The sequence below is a fragment of the Chlorocebus sabaeus genome, chromosome 9, assembly GCF_047675955.1.
Source record: "Chlorocebus sabaeus isolate Y175 chromosome 9, mChlSab1.0.hap1, whole genome shotgun sequence".
Classification (NCBI taxonomy): Eukaryota; Metazoa; Chordata; class Mammalia; order Primates; family Cercopithecidae; genus Chlorocebus; species Chlorocebus sabaeus.
The window spans coordinates 113,841,679-113,861,246 of record NC_132912.1 but is presented as its reverse complement, the minus strand read 5'-3'; the positions used below and the strand labels follow the sequence as shown (position 1 = coordinate 113,861,246).

General features: G+C 47.7%; 1 pseudogene; it reads right to left on the bottom strand.

Annotated features, from left to right (window-relative positions):
- Positions 1-1,518: 1,518 nt before the first annotated feature.
- LOC119627973 (leydig cell tumor 10 kDa protein homolog pseudogene) overlaps positions 1,519-19,568 on the bottom strand; it is a 29,374-nt pseudogene continuing 11,324 nt past the window's right edge.

The window sequence follows — 19,568 nt, the reverse complement described above, 5'->3', positions numbered from 1 at the left end:
TCGTTGCCCAGGGAGGTGTTGGGAGTCCTAGCAAGCCAGAAGGAATGGACCAGTAGGCTAAAGGGCTGTAAGAGCTAATACCGAGGTGGACACAGGATCCAAGTTGAAGGAAAGTTGCTTCCCAAAGCCAAACCCAAAGTGGGAGAACTGCACACCCCCCTGCCTTCAACACTAGCAATATAATGAATGAGCATTTACCAAAGGTTTTCCTGAGCCTGGGGCTGTGCTAAACCCTATGTATGTATTATCTCTAGGTACTCTTATCATCCCCATCCATCAGATGAGAAAACTGAGGCACAGAAAGGCTAAATAACTTGCTTAAGTCTTTGAGGCTTTGCCGCCCAATGCAATAGCAGCTAAGGTCATGCCACTATGGAGCCCTTGAATGCAGCTAGTTTGAACTGGGATGTGCTGTAAGCACAAAATACACCACAGTTCAGACTTAGTATTTTTTAAAAATGTAAAATAGCCCATTAACAATTTTTATATTGCTTGCATGTTGAAATAACATTCCAAATAGATTGGATTAAATAAAATGTTTTACTAAAATTAGCTTCAACTTCTCTTCCTAGTTTTTTTAATGTGGCTACTAGAAATTTTACAATGACACAGGTGGCTCCCATTGCATTTCTATTGGGCAGCACTGCTTTGAGGTGTAAGTTAGGGAGAAGGGGGCATGGGAGACCTTTTAGTCAGGCCATATACTATTGATGGCAAACACATTTCGCACAACTTTCTGAGGATGTGCCTGTGTCCCAAATAGCTTCAGATTGTATCCAAACTGTATCATTTGCCTGTCAGTATTAATCTTGTTTCTCTACTGAGCTATGAGCACACAGAGGACAGGTAAACTCCAGGGCGTGGTGCCAGCCACCCCACATGGCGTTGGTCAGGGTCAGCAGAGAATAACCATGGCAGAGCCCCAAGTGAAATCCTTGCTGCCCCCTGGGGGAGACTCTGCGGGACCGGATTGAATGTGCTGACCTTCCTTGGCCCTGTGAGGCAGCCTCACCAGCTCAGTCCTGTGGGAAGAGATGGGGGAAGGGTCTGGGGACACTCGGAGTGGCCCGAACTCTTTCTGCTCATTACACATGCTCAGCCCCAGGGGGCCCACAGACTCCCTTCAAATCCCAGCTCTGCTTCTCACGTTCTGCCCTTCCTGGTCATGAAAGGGGAGGGATGGTGGGCTGCAGTGCTGGCTCTGCAAGTGTCACCCTCCCTGCCTGCCTTTCCCATTAGCCAGAAAAGCCGAGTGTATTAGTCCATTTTCACACTGCTATAAAGACATACCTGAGACTGGGTAATTAATAAACAAAGGAGGTTTAATTGACTCACGGTTCTACATGGCTCAGGAAACTTACAATCATGGCAGAAGGTGAAGGGGAAGCAAGCCCCTTCTTCACAAGGCAGCAGGAGAGAGACAGAGTGCAGGGGAAACTGCCCCTTATGAAACCACCAGATCTCCTGAGAACTTCCTAACTATCATGTGAACAGCATGGGGGAACTGCCCCCATGATCCAGTCACCTCCTACCGGGTCCCTCCCTAGACTCATGGGGATTACAATTCAAGATGAGATTTGGGTGAGGACACAGAGCCAAACCATATCACCAAGTGAGAGAATGATGACAGGGTCACAGCCAACTCTGTAGGGAAGCCGACACCACCAGTCACCTCCACGAGATGCCATATTCCACACAGACACACAAATTATGTCTACTAGCCACCCAAGAAAAGTAAAATCAACAGACCAGTGAACACTGCATTTGGGGATGCAGCCTGGTGGAGCTGGGGATCTGGATGAGAAAGAAGCAGGGAACGCTCCCCCTACTCAGCATGGCGCCCTGGGTGTGGTGGAAGTTAATGCACACAACTCATGCCCTGCACATGCTGTTCCCTGCCTGGAACAGCTGCCCCACCCGACTAACTCCCACCCTTGCATGTTGGCCTCTGGCTGCCCCTCTGTGGAACCGTCCATGCATGGCCTGCCACCTGGGAAACGGTGTCTCCCACCTCCATCCCACTGCCACCCCTTATAATGCCCCCCACGACAGTGCCCAGCCTGGTGCCACCCTCCCCACTTGGAGGGGAGGATTAGACACTTAGACACGAGGCCCTGCTTGGAGAAGCCTGTTCAGCACTGAAACAAGCACCGTTTTATCTCAAGCTTCTCATTTTTATTCCAAACGCAAAATAGAGAAGTTTTATCAAGCACATTTAATCACCACTCTTCCTCCTTTTCTCACATTCCAACAAACGCGATTTAAGCCTTGGCAGGCTCGAACAAATGGGAATCAAAATTCAAGTCACTTTACAACACATCCTGGAGTTCATTCATCCTCATGTTGATTGCTTCAGTCACCCCTCAACAAGCGTCTTCTGGGAGCCAGAGGCAGTGCTAACACCACGGCATCCCATGGCTGTCTCTGCCCTCCAGAGGCTGCCGGTCTAATGGGAAACAGCTTGCTGCGTCTTTAGTTGTCTGTCTACATGTCCCTGTGCTATGACAGAGAAATGAACAGAATGCTGTGGGAATACAGATGATGGAGGGAAGGACTAATCTGTCTGGAGGGATCAGAGAGGACTTCATGAAGGAAGTGACATGTTAGCTGGATTTTTTTTTTTTTTTTTTTTTAAATGATAAACTCAGGTTTGTTGCGCTGGGTTGAACCTGTGAAGGTAGGACCTGGGAAGGGGGACAGGGGCAGATGAAGTTGGTGACTGTATCTTCCCGGCCATTGCTGGGTTCTCAGCACCCTAGGATCTGCTGCCCAAAGGCCAGGCTCCCAGTGAAGTTCTAGGTGAGACCCAGTGCTGGGGGGCAGGGTCCTTCTCTTCCTGACAGTGCAGCCTGTGGGATCACCTGCAAGGTCCTATCGTGGAGGCGGGGGCTGCGATGTTGGCCTGCGCTGGGGCCAGCCTCCTCAGGAAGGTGCCTTGTTGGAGGAGGTGGCAGCAGCCTCCCCTTTCTTCTTGATCGAGGCTTTCAGCAGTGTCAGCTTCTTGGGCAGGCTGTTGCTGGCTTTCATCACCACGTCATGTTCGATCTTCTTCCAGATCCTGACTTCTAGGTTCTTCTTCTTGGGAGCTGTAACACGACCGTCTTTCCTCAGGCCCCGGTTCCTTTCAGAGGCCGCCGCTTCCTCTTCACTGGCTTGTGCGCCTGGAACTCGCGCTGCGCGTGCGCTAGGATCCGGCACGCGGCAGAAGAGGTCAGCTGGATCTTAAAGGATAAGAAGAAAGGAAGAGATGTTCCGGACAAAGGGAACATACATGACAATGCAAGAACGTAGGAAAGGGCACTGTGAATTCCGAACACAATGAGAAAAATTCCGCACACCTGGGCTCTAAGGTGCAGGTGCAGGAGTATTGCTGGTGAGGCCGGGGAGGAAAGCTGGGTCCACGTGTTGAAGGGCTACGTGTGTTGCTGTAGGTGGCAGGGAGCTGATGGTATCTATTTTGTAGAGAATTCACTCTGGGCAGGGCGCAGTGGCTCATGCCTGTAATCCCAGCACTTTGGGAGGCCAAGGAGGACGGATCACGAGGTCAAGAGATCAAGACCATCTTGGTCAACATGGTGAAACCTCGTCTCTACTTAAAATACAAAAATTAGCTGGACGTGGTGGTGTGTGCCTGTAGTCCCAGCCACTCAGGAGGCTGAGGCAGGAGAATTGTTTGAACCCGGGAGGAGGAGGTTGCAGTGAGCCGAGATTGTGCCACTGCATTCCAGCCTGGCGACAGAGTGAGACTCTGTCACAAAAAAAAAAAAAAAAAAAAAAAATCACTCTGAAAGCTGGGTGAAAAGCGAGACCATTCTGGAGAGCATAACGTGCCCTACTGGGCACAGCATATTGGACCCTTGTAGAAGAGGATTGACTTTTTATGTTAAAGGTCTTCTTGCTACAGACTAGACAGACAGGAGTGGGGAAATTAAATTTAATCTCCTAAATAGGGGATGGCACAGATGTCCCCACTCCTGCCTCCCATGGCCATGACAGGCATTGCTAATCAATCACAGCACTATTTTCTGCTGAGTCTGGTCTCAGCTCCAGATTCTTCCCAATACAGAGCTCCATGTTGCCACCACAATTTAGCCGAGGCGGCACATGAAATGAAGCATAGTTTCCATTATTACACCAGGGAAATAAGCCTATTATTGACGTTAGTCCAAACCAAGCAACATCAGCTAGGAAAGCTTAATGTAAAAGTTCCTGAGAAGTATTATTCAAAATAAACAGAATGAGTTGGAGGGGAAGAATCAAGTTCACAGCCTTGAGAAAGTAGCATTTAAAAGTGGCTGGGGGTGGGGAGGTCTTGGGCCTCGTGATTAATTTTTTTCCAATGCAGCAGACTCACAGGTTAATCATCATAAAGCTGTCACTCTCTCCACCCTGCTCTTGGAGGCGATAAGCAACATTCAAGGCCTTGCCGCCGCAGGTTTTACCTTCCAGTTTGCCCTTTCACCTGCAGAAGAAGGGAGTTGCAAAGTGCAATGTCAAAAAGAAATCAATTAGGATTCCTAAAGTGGGTGAGGGGGTAGCCATATTCCTGGTCCAGCCCAACAAGTCGGCTGTTCCCCTGGCTAGAACGAGGCAAGAATCCATCTGGCCATGGCCCCCTGCCCTATCTCAGTCCAGAATTCTAGAACAACAGCAGGACTCAAGTTCTGAAGATCCGGGCTTTGGGCTCCAGGGGTGGCCTTTGGCAAGGAAATGGGACAAGTAAATAACACATGGGTCTTTTGATCCTCTGTACTTGACCTCTGCCCAGGGCCTGCATTTCCTTTTCACACCTCCCAGCCCCACCCCAAAAAGCAGAAGGAAAGCAATACTGTCCCCTGGGGTTCCCACCACCAAGTGCCCAGAAAAACTGGAAAAGTGCAGAGAGAAGGAGTCCCACCCCATTCCCCTGAGCATGCCTCCACCTTCTGTGCAGGGTCCCACAAAAAACTGCCTTTTTGCTTCCTCCTCACCTGAGTAGGAGGCCCCAGCAGCTATGGCTGGTTCCTAATAGGGTGGGAGCCCAGCACCCCAGACCCTAAGTCAGCCGGCATCTATGAATCCTGAAGTTCCCTGACCCACAGCAAAAACCCACAAGGACCCAGCAAGTGGGGCGGGACACTGGAAATCTCAGCCAGTGTGGACATTAGAACTGGAAGACATGCATGGAAGGGAGGGTCCTTCTAGACCAGGACTGAGTCCCCAAGCCACTAGAGGCAGAATCCTTAACCCCAGCCTCAGCTTCCTCCTCTATAAAATGGGAATTCTAACACTGACTTTGCAAGTGTATTGGAAGGATTAAAAACTGGGTACAGGAGGAGCCACCTAACAGGGTAGCTGCACACAGCAGGGGCTCAGCACATGCCCAGCTGGCTGTCTAGCTGGACCATCCACCTAGACCATGTGAATGGCAGGAGGCCAGGAGCCGTGGCTCATCCGTACGGGGTGGTGGGGAGGTGGCTGTTTTCACTACCAAGCAGAGAGGGAAGCTTCGGCCATGGAGCATTCAACCCCTCAGCCCATGGGGACCCCTGAGGCCCATGAAATTTCAAGGAGATTCTGTAGGATTCGGAACAGAAGGAACTGGGCCAGCCTCCATCCAGCCTTTGTCTCTAGGACAGTGGCCTTTGCGAGACACACTCACTGCCAGCACCCCCACCTCCCAGGCCGCCTGAAATCCTGGCAGGGTTTGTTCTCCTTTAAGCATGGCCAGGTCTACCCCAGAGCTGGGCAACCATTCAGGGAGTTCCCACAGCATCTGCCTAATGTATGCACCCCTATCACGTCAACCTCAGACTGCGGTGGGACAGTCTGGGTAAATGGCTTAATAGCAGGACAGTCACATGCCTGATATTCACTGCACCTTCCTCCCTTTCCAGCTTTCCAGGCTCAGCCCAGACTCATGATAGAGAGACCCATGCATCCCCTGGCAAGGGGGTTCCCCAAGCCATTCAGCTTTGGCCCCAAATATACCCAGCAAACCGAAAGCTCATCAGATGGTTGTCTCCACCCTATTTAGGGACCATCTTGTGCTCTTGGCACTCACTCTGGGAGACTATGCTGTATCCCACACAGCTTATCCAAAAACGATCTTCCCATTTCATCAAACTTTCCCTGAAAGCACTTGGGTAAACATTGCCTGTGACATTAAATTTCCAGTGTTTTGTGTGTGTGTGTGTCCCCTACAGATGGGACTCTAGACAGCTGCCCGTCGCTTTGCTGAGGTGCCAAGATAATTTCCTTCTTAGAAACTCACAGCTCCACAAATGCCAGCCATTGTCCAGGTGATGCCAGGTCAGACTCCAGCCCATGGCGGCAGCTTCTCTTAATCCCCTTTCACTGCTGAAAGGACATGCACATCTCCAAGTCATTGCAGCTTCCAAAATGCTTTCCCCCCTTGATCTCTTTTGGTCAAAGTTCTGGGATTTGGAGTGGGCAGAAGGCATCATCTTCCTCCTATAACTGAGGAAACAAATGGGCAGAAAAGTAGCCCAGGGGCTCATGGAGCTAGAAGTGGCAGAGAAATGGCAACGATGTCTCTTGGCAGATCCAGAACACAACAGACACGTCTGTGCCTTGAATTTTTACACTATTTACATATTCTTTAAGCTTATTTGGCTGCAAGTTGAAAGAGATAACAGATGGGACCCTCTGGGAAGGAGAGAGGGGAAGACTGGGCAAGATACACAGAGAGATGGGACATCTGCAGCAAAAAGTAGTATTGATAGTATGAATAGGGACCATATATTGAGCACTTACTACGTACTTCACATCTATGATCACATTCTACCCAGCTTGTGAGAGGATATCATCCCTATTTTACAGCTGAGAAAACTGAGGCTCAGAGAAGAGAAATGACTGTGCAGATACTCACCCAACAAATGGAAAAGCCTGATATACATCCATGTTTGTCTGAACCCCTGACCCATCACATCAGCCACTACACGGCTCCAGTTGCAGTCCGGTTCTGCCATTTCTAGCTCCATGGGGCACTGGGCTGTTTTTCTGGCCCTTTCTGTTTCCTCAATTGTAGGAGGCAGATCATGCCTTCTGCCCACCCCAACTCCCAGAATTTTGACCAAAAGAGATCAAGTTGGAAAAGCATTTTGTAAACCTGCAACGGACTGGAACTGCCAAGCATCTCCCGGCCTTCCTACTGAATCAGAGAAGATTCCTTCAATGGAGGACGTTGCCCCTCTTTTCTCCCGCCACTCTACGGGGCACTGGTTCCCCCTCTTCTTCTTGGAAATGGTTCTAAAATCAATAAGATTGTCGGCATCGAGCCCCCGTCATGCCAACATCAGGCACCTGGAACCCTGAGCCCTGCTGGTCGGTCAGCCCATTGGCCCCCTTGCATGATCCAGAGCAATTACATGCTTAAAATTCAAAGTCAGGTTGCACAGGGCCCCAACGTGGGAAAATGTCATGATTTTTCCCATGTGAACAAGTGACACAAAATATGAAAATAGCAGAGGGACTCCACCCCACCTCTGATTGCTCTCGCACAGCTAAAAAGGAGAACAGGGTTTTACGACGGGACAAGATCAACAATGAATTGGCTTGTAGGGAGGAAAAGAGATGATATAATATTTTCTTGAGCTAAAGGGACTAAAAATAGTGTGAGGTTTTCCAAGTGATGGTACTTGGTGGTGGTGGTGGCGGTGGTACTTCAGGATGTGGCTGCTAATCGTATATTGCAATAGCTATTGGCATGTTCAGAGCCGTTCACAGGGACTGGCTGCTCACCCAGCTCCAGGAACAAGGAACAAGGAGAGGGCCACCTGTCCCCATTATTGCACCTTTGCTCCTGCAGTGCGCCTCCCTGAAATGCCCTTCCTTCAGCCCACACTGAGTCCAGACATCCCATGTCCTGAGCTCCAGCCAGCTCCTCCAGGCGGCATTTCTCAAACTTTTCCCCAAATCACTCCAACAGCAGAGGAGAATTTGCAGGGGGCTGGGTGAAGGGTGAAATTTGAGACGCGCCTGTCGACACCAACACAAGCATGAAATTTCCTCCAAATCTCAGTTTCATCCCAAGAATTCATGAAAAGATGTCATTTACTGTAAAAAGTTTAAACTTGTTTTCGTATTTAAAAAATCAGTTTGTTTCCCGATGTCATAGTTATGTGGTTACTCAGAAGGGCTGTTTGCCTTGTGCCGTCAAGAGCTCCTCAGCCCAATGCTGCCAGTGTGGAGTGCCCCTCAGTGACAAAACAAAGGCTTTTGCTGAGGACCTCAGAGCTCCTATGGCCACTGAGGCAACTCATTCACTCATCCATCAATTCATTCATTTACTCATCCAATATGTATTTACCAAACTCCTCCTAAATGCCTACTCTCAGGGACACAGCAGGAAGGAGTCCAACCCTCCAGGAACCCCATTTCACGGAGGAGACAGACAAGGAGACTGTGTGTCACAGATTGGTGACAAGTGCTCCAGCGGAGACTGATCAAAGGGACTTTGGAAACTGGGCACTAGGGCTCAGGAAAGCCTTCCTTGCAGGGAAAGTGCAAGCCGGGGTGCGACCCAGCCTAACAGTGAAGAGCCATATGTCATGATGGGGCAAGCCAGTTAACCACTCAGTTTCTTCATCTGTAAAATGGGTATAATAGAATCATATGGTTTTCATGAGGATTACATGTATTTAATTAAAGCAGTGCAAAGTGCTTACTATGGCACCTGATCTGTATTAAGTGTTCAATAAATATTACCTATTGAGCTGGGACCTGAGGAATGGGTGGAATTGGGACATCGGGGTGAAGGACAGAAGGAGGGGAAAAGAGAAGAGTATGTTTCATACACAAGGAACAACACACTTAAGAACAAATATTCAGTACATATTTCTTGAATGAATACATTCTATAAGGGAAATTAAAAGTAATGCAATCTTGATAAACCACACCCTTTGTCTATTTTTTCCTGGTGAGTGTGTGTAGGTGGCACTGAGTGGCACCTGAGCCAGGCACCCAAAGGCAAGCCCACTGCACTTTTCTAAGCAGGATGTGAACTCCTTAAGGGCAGAGATCGCATCTTTCCCCTCTTGGGATCCCACATCTCTGAGCTACGGTGAACTGCAGGGTCTTATTTTTTGATCTCCAAGGGTGACTCATTCACCCCTCTCCTCCCTCTTTTGGCTATTTCACCACCACTTCCATCCTGGGGAAAGGCCTTGGCCAAGATCATTGGAGAGATCCAGGTGTCCCACTTCATGGAAGGACCTAAGTAATGCAGGCTGGGGGCAAACAGCCCTGGATTTGTATTCAAGTCCTAGCTCTGCCAGCAGGAGGCTCTGGGTCCTTGGCTGAGTCACGTGCGACACCAATCCAGAGATGGTGCTCCCATAGGAGCAGACTTCAGAGGTTTTGATGGGAAAGGATGACCAACCATCCTGGTTCTCCCTGGACTGAGAGGTTTTCTGGGATTTGGGACTTTCATTGCCAAAACCAGGAAGGCCCAAGGCAAACGGAGATGAACTGGTCACCTGGCAAGGTGGCCTCAGGGAAACCATTCTCACTCCCAAACTTGTTTCTCCTCTCCCACATTCTGCCCCCTCTATCTCCCCAGATCTGAGTCACAAGTCAGCACCAAATAGCACCAGAGTCCTTTAGCTTCTTGACTGACTCATGGATCTGTGTCTTTGCAGGAGGAGAGAGGATGAGGAAGAAAAAGTGTCTGGCATTGCCCCCATGATGCTTCCACACTCAAAGTTGGCGTCAATCCGCTGTCTGAGGGGGAGGACTGGGCCATGTTCTCTCAGAGAGTCCATGTAGGGCCAAAACCAGCTAGCCAGGATGCTGGCAGGGCAGGGGAATGGAGAGGTTGGTCCACTCTGCTCTCAAGAGGTCAGGGTGATGGAATTTATGACCTCTGGTGGCGCTGAGCCCACCACTCCTCCCCATGAGGGCTAATTGAACTGGTCAGTCCGATGCTGACCCGCTAGGCAGAGTGTGGGCAGGAGGCTGCAGGGGTGTGCCTTCATCCAGGTCCCAACCCCACCCACACTTAGAAACCCAGGACAGTCCCCTTGGGCCGCTTTTCAGATCCCCTTGGCATGTCCGCCTTAGAGATCGCAGCAGGCTCTCCGTCATCCCATCCGAGAGACCTCTCGTGTTTTCAATTACCAATCCCCATTTACATCCTGGCTGGGGCTTGAATGCCAGGCTATATTAGGCCATGCAGAGCCAGGCCTGTTATGCTTTCTTGTTAGCCACATCACATCATATTTTTATGATGCCAGTTTTCTTCCTGAGTTCTCTAGAACCACTTCCATTAAAAAAAAAAAAAATCACACTTGAAGGTCCAAGGGCCCCTGTAGTTCCCAACAGTCTGAAAAGGAACCCTCTGAGACCAGGGACAAAGAACTGGATAAATCTGAGGCAATGAGGGACGGTGCCTGTTTTTTCCATCCCCTGCAGCTGCCTGCATCCACCACCCCAAAGCCCGACTGAGCCTCTGGTTCCTTATGGCTCAGGGAAAGAAGACAAAGATCCAAGACTCTTGTAGAAACCAAATGCCCTTCCTTGGAGCAGCCTCTTCTGTCCCTCCTTGTCCCTCTGCGGACGCCCAGCACTTCAGTGCGGGGCTCCTGTGCTCTGTCATCCACCATGTCCCTCAGCACTGTGGCAAGGAACATTAGAATTTGCAAAGTGCTGCCTCACCTGTGGTCTCCTTAGACTTACCTTTGGAGTGAGGTGGTAGGATACCCATTCTACAGATGAAAAAGTAGAGACAATGGAAAAGGAGATGGTGTGCTCAAGTCAGGAAGACAGTAAATAGGAGCGTCAGAGCCCCTGGGGCTCGGCTCAGGGACCAGGCCCAGCTGCCTATACAAGTCTACACACTTGGTAACCCAAGAGGAGCTGCTGTACATTTGAGTTCCTTTCCCAAAAGTACACTCCTGGAGGTCAGAAGCCCTGGAAGCACTGTGCCCTCTGTACTGCACTCCCTTCCCAGCCTCCTCATGCCCAGGACAGGCAGCTTCCATAGGATTGGGGACTGGGGCACCCAAGAGGGAAGAAGTACTCTCTGTGACTTTCCACTTGTTCTCTGCCCCCAATTTTATAGTAATTCTCTCTCTCTTCCTTCATCTCTCTCTCCCTCTCTCATACACACACACACACACACACACACACACACACACACACACACACAGAGGCACATCTGGGATCCAGAAAGAGACCCCAGACCATCTCAGGTGGGGGATAGAGGGGCAGGGTCACTCCTCTGGTGAGCTATAAGTTTCTTCCCTGGTCAACAATTGAGCATGCTGCCAATGTGTTGGGGGCTATGGTTAAGGAGGGGCTCCCAAGGAGTCGCAGCGGGCCAGCTGAGGCAGAGGTGGTAGGAATAAGGGCCTGCTGCTTTGAGAGCAAGACTAGGTCTTCCTGCCTCCATGAGATCCTGAGGATATGGCTTCAGACAACAGAGGATCAGGGACCAACTCCAGGTGTCCTCCATGCTTCCCATCCAAGAAGAACAAGGGCAAGTCCTTTGCCCATAGTTCTTTGGCCATTAGCCCCTCTATGTCCTTCAGACCCCATGGGGCAGGACACAGACCACCTAACAGAACTGGCCCAACAGAAGGGTTGGCCCAGGGGAAGGACCCCACATCACCAGGGCAATGGACCTTGGTTAAGTGGCCGTGGTTGCTTCCAAGTCTCTAGCTCCCCCTCAAGCCATGAATCCAGGTCCATTCTCAGTGAAGCTAATGGGCCACATGAACCTTCCTCGTACAAAGAAGCAAGGTTCTAGCCTCCTTATTTCACTGAACCCCCACTCCCTGGGCCACCCCACCCACACCTCTCCTCCCATCCCTAACTTCTGCCCTCAGGCTCTTCCCTCACACCTACTGGCCAACCCCATCACCATGGCAGCAAAGGCCCAAGGGTCAACAAGACCGTACCCAATACCCTCGACATGTAAGCACTGTGCTAGACCTCGGGTGGGGAGCAGGATAGGCACAGCCTTGACCCACACAGCACTTTCAGGCTAGAGAGGGAGGAAAGGCTTACATAGACCAATAAATAATAAATAATCAAATAATAAATAATCAAATAATATATCCCCTTTCATGGTGTGATGAAGCAGCCCAAAAAGACTGTAAATGGGAAACATGGAGAAATTTGGTGAGCCAGTGACACCCCAGCTGGTTTTGGAAAGACAAAAGAAATGTGATCCCCAACATTCCTCTCTTCCTCAAGACAGACATTCCTCATTCCTCAGGTGAATGAGGAACATAGGTATGTAGACTTCAGGGTCCACACATTTGACCACAATGCTCCTTTATTTTTCACTGGATTCATGTACACACATAGATGATTTACAGAGATTATTGGCATTTACAGAGTTTTGTGCCCAAATACTGTTGCATAATTTTGAAAGCTGAACTTCTATAGAAATGTGAGGGGAATAAAGCAGAATATTTAAGTGCAGAAAGCTGGCAGCCCAAATGACCTATGCTCTCAGCTCATCTGGCTTCACTTTGCCAACTAGATCAAATAATGTCCCCAAAATGCAATGCACAAAAATACATACACATTCCAACAATGTCTAAACCCATTTCTGGAAGGTTTCACCATGAAATAAGTCACTTGGTGGCAACAGCTCCTGTTACAGGACAGCCAGGATTTGGGTCATGCCTCTGGGACGATGATGGTGTTGTGCTATTTGCAGAGCCAGGAAATAGTTGTGAGAACAACTGCTCTGTCCTCTTTAGAAACATGCAAATGGTAAGATGGACCCCGAGACTGGAAGCCCAGATGGTCAGAAGTCCTCTACCTCCTATCCAGTAACATAAGAGAATCCCAGAAATTGATGGATAACTGAAAGTTCCTCCCACCCTCCCAAGGAGTTGTTCCAAGTAACCTTATATACTTGACCTGTTGGCCCCCATAGGACAGCATGTGGGTTATGGGTTTCTGACCTTGGTTTGATGGACTCTAGATAAGTTCAAAGAACTGTTTAAGGCAGTGTCAACTTAGTTTGAATTAGAAAGTTGATCATAACACAAGGACAAAGTGACACCCAACTAAAGAAGCAAAACAAAGAAACTCACTTCAAATTCATGCAATCTTTGAGCATATTGATGAGGTGACTTTGACCCAAATGTCACAGGACTATATCTGTCAGGACTTCCTTGTTGTAAGTGACAGAAAACTCAACTCAGATTGGCCTAATTAAAAGAACGGGAATGTATTGGCTCATGAAATTTTTTAAAAGTCTAGAGATAGGTCTTACTTCACATACAACTAGATTAAGGACTCAATTGGTGTCATTAGGGCTCCATTTCTTTTCCTCTTTCAGAGTTCTTCCATCTTCCATGGTGCCCCAGGTTGTAGATGGACATGGCACATCCAGTGGGAAAAAACACTGCCTCTTTCTCAACAACTCCATTGAAAGTCTTCTGGCATCTCATTGGCTCTGACCAATTCAGGGATGGGCCCCTGGCACACTCATTGTGGTCACAGTGGGGGATACAATGGCAGGCTACAAATCTGGGTTTAGCTCATAGAGTCACCTTGGAGCCCACCCCAAACACACCAACTGAGAGCAATACATAGATGGGAGTGAGGCTATTGTCAGAAGAGGGAATGATGGCTGGGGATGCAAACCACAGACATTCACCACATAACAAGTGGGTTGATTTTCACGCGTGGCCTCTATCCCACACATGACCCTGATGAGCTACAGACAGAATCCAATTCCTTCAATACCATCACCATGGTTCTCTCCGCCCCACTGAAAAGAGGTTGCTGGGAGTGCTGCAGAAAAGCAGGGAATATGCAGAAGGTACAAGAAAGTCTCCAACCCCACAAAGAGCCTGGAGCTGACACCTCACAAAGAGTGTCATATGTCTACTGCTTCCATCAATTTTGCTCCCATCTAGGTCCCAGGCAGGGAAATCGTCCAGATCGCATCTGCAAAGCTGAGATCAGCAGAGTCTGAGTCATCCCTGCCCCATGATAGTAGGAGCCCAGGGCTGGGTCAGAGAAAATGTGCATAAGACATTCTTCATTGTATTGCTGGGATAGAGAGTGAGGAATCATTATCACCGAATAGGTATCATCATCATCATCATCATCATCATCACTAAGAGGAGACAAAACCCATAAGACAACAACAGCATGTACCGAGTACAAACCAAAACAATTAAAAACTGAGAGGAAGTGACCACATTAGTCATCAGGACAACTGAAGTAAGATGGGGCGGCACGAGGCAAGTGAGTTGCGGTGAGTGATTCAGGACTAACACTGCGAACAGTGAGCACACGCCAGAGCTGCTGCAGATGAGCAACCGCAGTGACGGGGTGCCAAGACCCTGCCCGACCCAGGCCACACAACGGAGAACCCAGAAGAAGTGGCTATGAATACATGCCAAGGTGACCCTGACTTTGAGGCTCTGCTTCAGCAGGTTCCATGGAGGGTGGCATGGAGGACAGGAGTCACTCAGAGAGCAAAACAAAGGCTGACCTTTGTTGCTGCACACACAAAGGATGACCAGGAATGGTACTGTGAAGCCCGGAGCCATATGAGCTGATTAGTTCTGACCCCCTTCCCCTTTCTGGTTCTTCCCTACAGATCCAGGGCCATCCTTACTTAATGAGCTGAGACCACCTTTTGTCTCCGGCCTAAAAGCTGAGACAAGAACACCTTCCTCCAACTCCACTGTCCTGAGCACTGGCAAACTCCTAGATCAGGGTTCTGTTTTCAATCCCTCTCCCTGTGTTTAAAAGCTAAGACTTTCCCCCAACTCAAAGCACTCATTGCCATATAAATAGATATATAGAGAGAGGGAGGAAAGGCATATATATGTATAGTATATGACGTGTGTGTATCCCATACACACACGCTTGTGCATGCACACGCATCCACTCCTCCATATCCTCAAGATCCTGCACAAAGCTATTCTCTCTGAGGATCCTTCCACAACCCTCCAGGCAGTGCTTATCACAGCCCTTGACAGCCTATAGGTGTGTGATGGTTACTATTAAGTGTCAACTTGATTGGACTGAAGGATGCCTAGACAGCTGGTAAAGTATTGTTTGTGGGTGTTGTCTGTGAGGGTATTGACAGAGGAGATTGACATTTGAGTCAGTGGCCTGGAAGAGGAAGACCCACCCTCAATGTGGATGGGCACCATTTAATCGTCTGTCTGCATGGCTAGAACAAAGCAGGCAGAAGAGGGAATGGGAATAGCTGACTTGCTGGGTCTTTTGGTTTCATCTTTCTCCCATGCTGGATGCTTCCTTCTCTTCCTCTGATGCCCTTGGAAGGCTGCAGGTTCTTTGGCCTTTGGACTTTTGATTTACATCAGTGGTTTGCCAGGGGTGCTCAGGCCTTGGGCCACAGACTAAAGGCTGCACTGTCAGCTTCCCTGCTTTTGAGGCTTTTGGACTGAGCCACTACTTGCTTCTTTCTTCCCCAGCTTGCAGACAGCCTTTCGTGAGACTTTGCCTTCTGATCATGTGAGCCAGTTCTCCCCTATACACTCCCTTTCGTAAAGACATATATCCTATTCGTTCTGTCCCTCTGGAGAATCCTGGCTAATACAAACGGTATCCACACAAGTCTTTGTACATCCCATCTTCACTCTGTAATTGTTTCAAGCACAAAAAAGCATCAGAGCGACAGCTCTTGGGACGTCAAACACCTGCAGATCTCATCAGGTTTTATCTTAGCCCTTGTACCAAATCAACCACTGATAATTTAAGAGCAAGGACTTTGCCAGCCAGGAGACAGGCTCTTCCCTGGTGGACAGCACTTCCTCTGTCCTTAAAATATAAGCACTTACGTTCTCTTTCCTGCGGAACTTAGTCCCTGTGAGGTGAGCGATTTCCTCTGTCTTTGTGCACACCCAGTGTGGAGCAGTCATGTAATATGTGTGCTTGTCACACTCAACACCATGTTCTCATTTTTGCATTCACTATTCCTGCATTAACGTGGTTCTCAATGGTCGCATCTACTGACTTAAGTGTATTTCATCATATTAACTCATTCATCCACCAAATGTTTACTGGATGCCTACTATGTAGGTGACTGAAACTCAGCAGGAAACAAAGTCCTTGGATGTGGCATCATAAACATGCAGCCACAAGCTATGGGAAGAGCTGTGGACTGTGCTCCTGAAGAAGTGGTAGAGTAGAAACTGAACTCTGAGTAACCTTGGCGTGTCACATAGATCTACCACAAAGTCAGAATGACAATATGCACCCACTGGTGGGACTGCATGAGAACTCAGATATGAAGAGGGCATTGCAAACAACCCTGATGGCTATGTGGTGTTATGAAAATATGCCATGTCCCTATGAGTAGATATCAGATAGTTTTCAATGCTTGCTAACATAAACAGCATTATTGTGGGCATCTTTTTTCTCTTAATATTAGTTCTTTAGTGAGTGTTTCTCAAGAGTGCGACAATGGAGAAAAATAATATTGTAAGTAATGTTACGGCTCTTCTTACAATATTGCCAGATTTCTCTCCAGAAGATAAGGCTCGATTTGCATATCATACCAGTGTGTATGAACACATGTGTTTCTAGAGGCGTTATTTAAAATGTTAGCACCCAATAGAGCATGAGCATGCAGCAGTCAGAACGGACACCTGCTGTCGACCTCCAGCACAGCCGTGGCTTTCTGGCCTTGCGTTCTGTGATTTCTCCTTTTTACCGAGATTTTATTATGTGACTTTATTATTTCCGTATTTTTTTTTTACTGCGAGATATCCTACAGTTGTTCTCAGGCTCATTTCTTTCATTGCTAGAAAGTTATTCCATTAACCAAATGGAGATGCATTTATTTCCCTATGTGCCAACCATCAACATCGATATCAGACTCCTCTTATTATAAGGAATCAGTCTTAAATGTGCAGGATTGGAATTTTTTCTGAATATTTTCTACCTAATGTCTTTTCCCATCGTGTTGATTTCCTTTTTGGTGAGACTGGTTTTTTCCTGCTGTAAACATCTATTTTTGAATTTTTATGAATTGATTATGTCCATCTTCTCTCATCACAGCCTTCATTTCTTCAATAGACAGTAACATATCTTCCCTCTAAACTGGAGACACTATAGTGTTTCCTTCTTGCTTTCAAAGAATTTTTCATTTTGCTACAAAAGTTATACATGATCATTACAGAAAAATGTAAGAAGAAAATTTTAGGAAAAAATTGACTGCAAAGGTAACTACTAACAGTTTGTTTTTCCAGTTTTTTTGTCTTTTTATTTTTCAATTTCTATGAGATCATACTCTACTGGTTATCATCTGTCTTTTTCTCTTAAATCTATATTATAAACAGTTTTCACATAGATTTGTTTTCTTCTTAAACACACAAAATATTCCAGTATATAAATGAAATAAATGTTGCAGAGTTAATGCCCTATTATTGGTGAGAACTACTGATTCTAATTTCTTGCATTGTCTATAACACAATGAGTTACTCTAGTTATTTACTTTATCTCCAACATGAAACTCAGGACAGGAATTAGATCTTTCCCATTTTGTATCCTCAGGACTTAGCATAGTGACAAATTCACAGTAAGTGCCAAATAAATAAGTAAATAACAGCTAACCATTATTGAGCAATTACTTTGTACCAGACATTGTTCTAAACACTTAATTTACATTAACGTGTTTGTTTCTTACCAAACAAAACCCAAAAATTTTTACATATGAGTAAACCAAAGCATAAAGCAGTAAAGAAATTACTCCAATTAGTTCCCTTCACTTCCTCCTATTTGCTCTGCCCTTTCAGAACTTACACTGGGACAAAAACAGGGAACCCTGGTGTGGCCCTGAAGTGAAATATGGATCCACAGGCCCCATTCCACAAAGCTAGCAGAGCAGGAGGCAAGTGTTGGAGATGGGATCAAAGAGTGTCCAGAGATTACACAGAGGCAGCCCTGCCCCCAGACCTGTAGTTCACAGGACCAAAGCCATCTTCTATGTTAAATTCTGAGTTATTACTGCAAAGTTATCACCTCGTTTAATTCTACAGCAGCCCCATGAGATAAGTAATATTTTACCCATTTTTACTTGATGCCATGGGGAAAAAAACAACATATCCAGGGTCACGTAGATTGTCAGAGTTGAGGCCAGGATGCAAACCCCAGTCCCTCAGACACCAAAATCTAAGCTCGTCTTAGCCCCACGCTGGAGAGCTTTGGAGAACTCATGAGTTAGGGGCAGCTTATATGGTAGAAACCTTTCCCTCTAAGGGGAAAATCTGCATTTCTCATGATTTCCGTTAGGTTTACGTTTGTTTGTTTTTTTTTCTTTTTTGAGAGAGTCTCCCCGTATCACCTAGACTGTAGTGCAGTGACGCGATCTCCACTCAAGGCAACCTCCACCTCCTAGGTTCAAGCGATTCGCATGCCTCAGCCTCCCAAGTAGATGGGATTAGAAGCATGCACCACCATGCCCAGCTATTTTTGTATTTTTACTAGAAACAGGGTTTCGCCATGTTGGCCAGGCTGTTCTTGAATTCTCGGCCTCAAATTACGCGCCCCGCCTCAGCCTCTCAAAGTGCTGGGATTACAGGCATGAGCCACCACACCCAACCCTTTTGGTTTAGATCTGAAACTCTTCTGACCAAAAGCTCTCCAGCAGTGGGCACAGAAGAACTGGGGAAGATACAAGTCTCTAGCCCCAATCCATTTGAATGAGAAGAAAGAGTGATGAAAAGACCCTCCCTCAGAGCTTTCAAGAATGGGAGGGCAGGGGGCAGGCCCATGAGTAGCTCCTCTCAGCGGCACCATGGTGTCCTTCACCATGTACCCCCATTAGGCATTTGCCACCTTTGGAGATGGGGAGTGGAACTGACAGCAAGACAGACCCAAGGATTAAGCCTCAGTATAACTGACGCCAAACCCCAGGTTCTTTCCACTATTAAAATTGTAAACTATGGTGGTGTAGCTTGGCTTTAAAGTTTGGGTGCGATTTTGGGAGGCAGCAGAGGGAGCATGTATGTGGCATTCCACATGCAGGAGAATCGAAGCAGAGTTATGGAGGCAGAAATGAGCATTATGTTCAGAAGATAGTTAAACCAACCTGTGGTACAAAGAAGCAGCAAGGAGCACTAACCTGGCATCAGGAGACCTCAGTTTCAAGTCTAGAAATGCATCGTGGTCGTTCAGGTCACGTATGGGTCTTGGAGTTCTTCTAGGCCCACCCTCTTGTGCTATTGAAGACAAAAGGTCTTCCATCAGGCTGTAAAGAGAGAAAGCTAAGACCTAAGAGGTCAAATCTCTGTCACAAATCACCCTAAAACACTGCCCAGCCCAGCCCCACTCAGCCCAGAGCAGTTACGGGAGCAAAATGAGCTGCTCAGCTTCCAAACTGGAGAAGAAAAGGTTGGCACTACTGAGCCCCTACCAGATGCCAAGCGTAGGCCTAAGCAACCTACCAAAACACTGGCAACTTCTTCTACAAGTTACACGTGGAGAAACTGGTGCTTAGCCCTCTGTTCAAGGTTAAACCAAAGCTATGTGATGGAACCAGGATTTTAATTCCAATCTTCCTGATTCCAAAGTTTCAGCTTTAAAGTGCCCTTCTCGGGAATACCAGCCATTCCCTC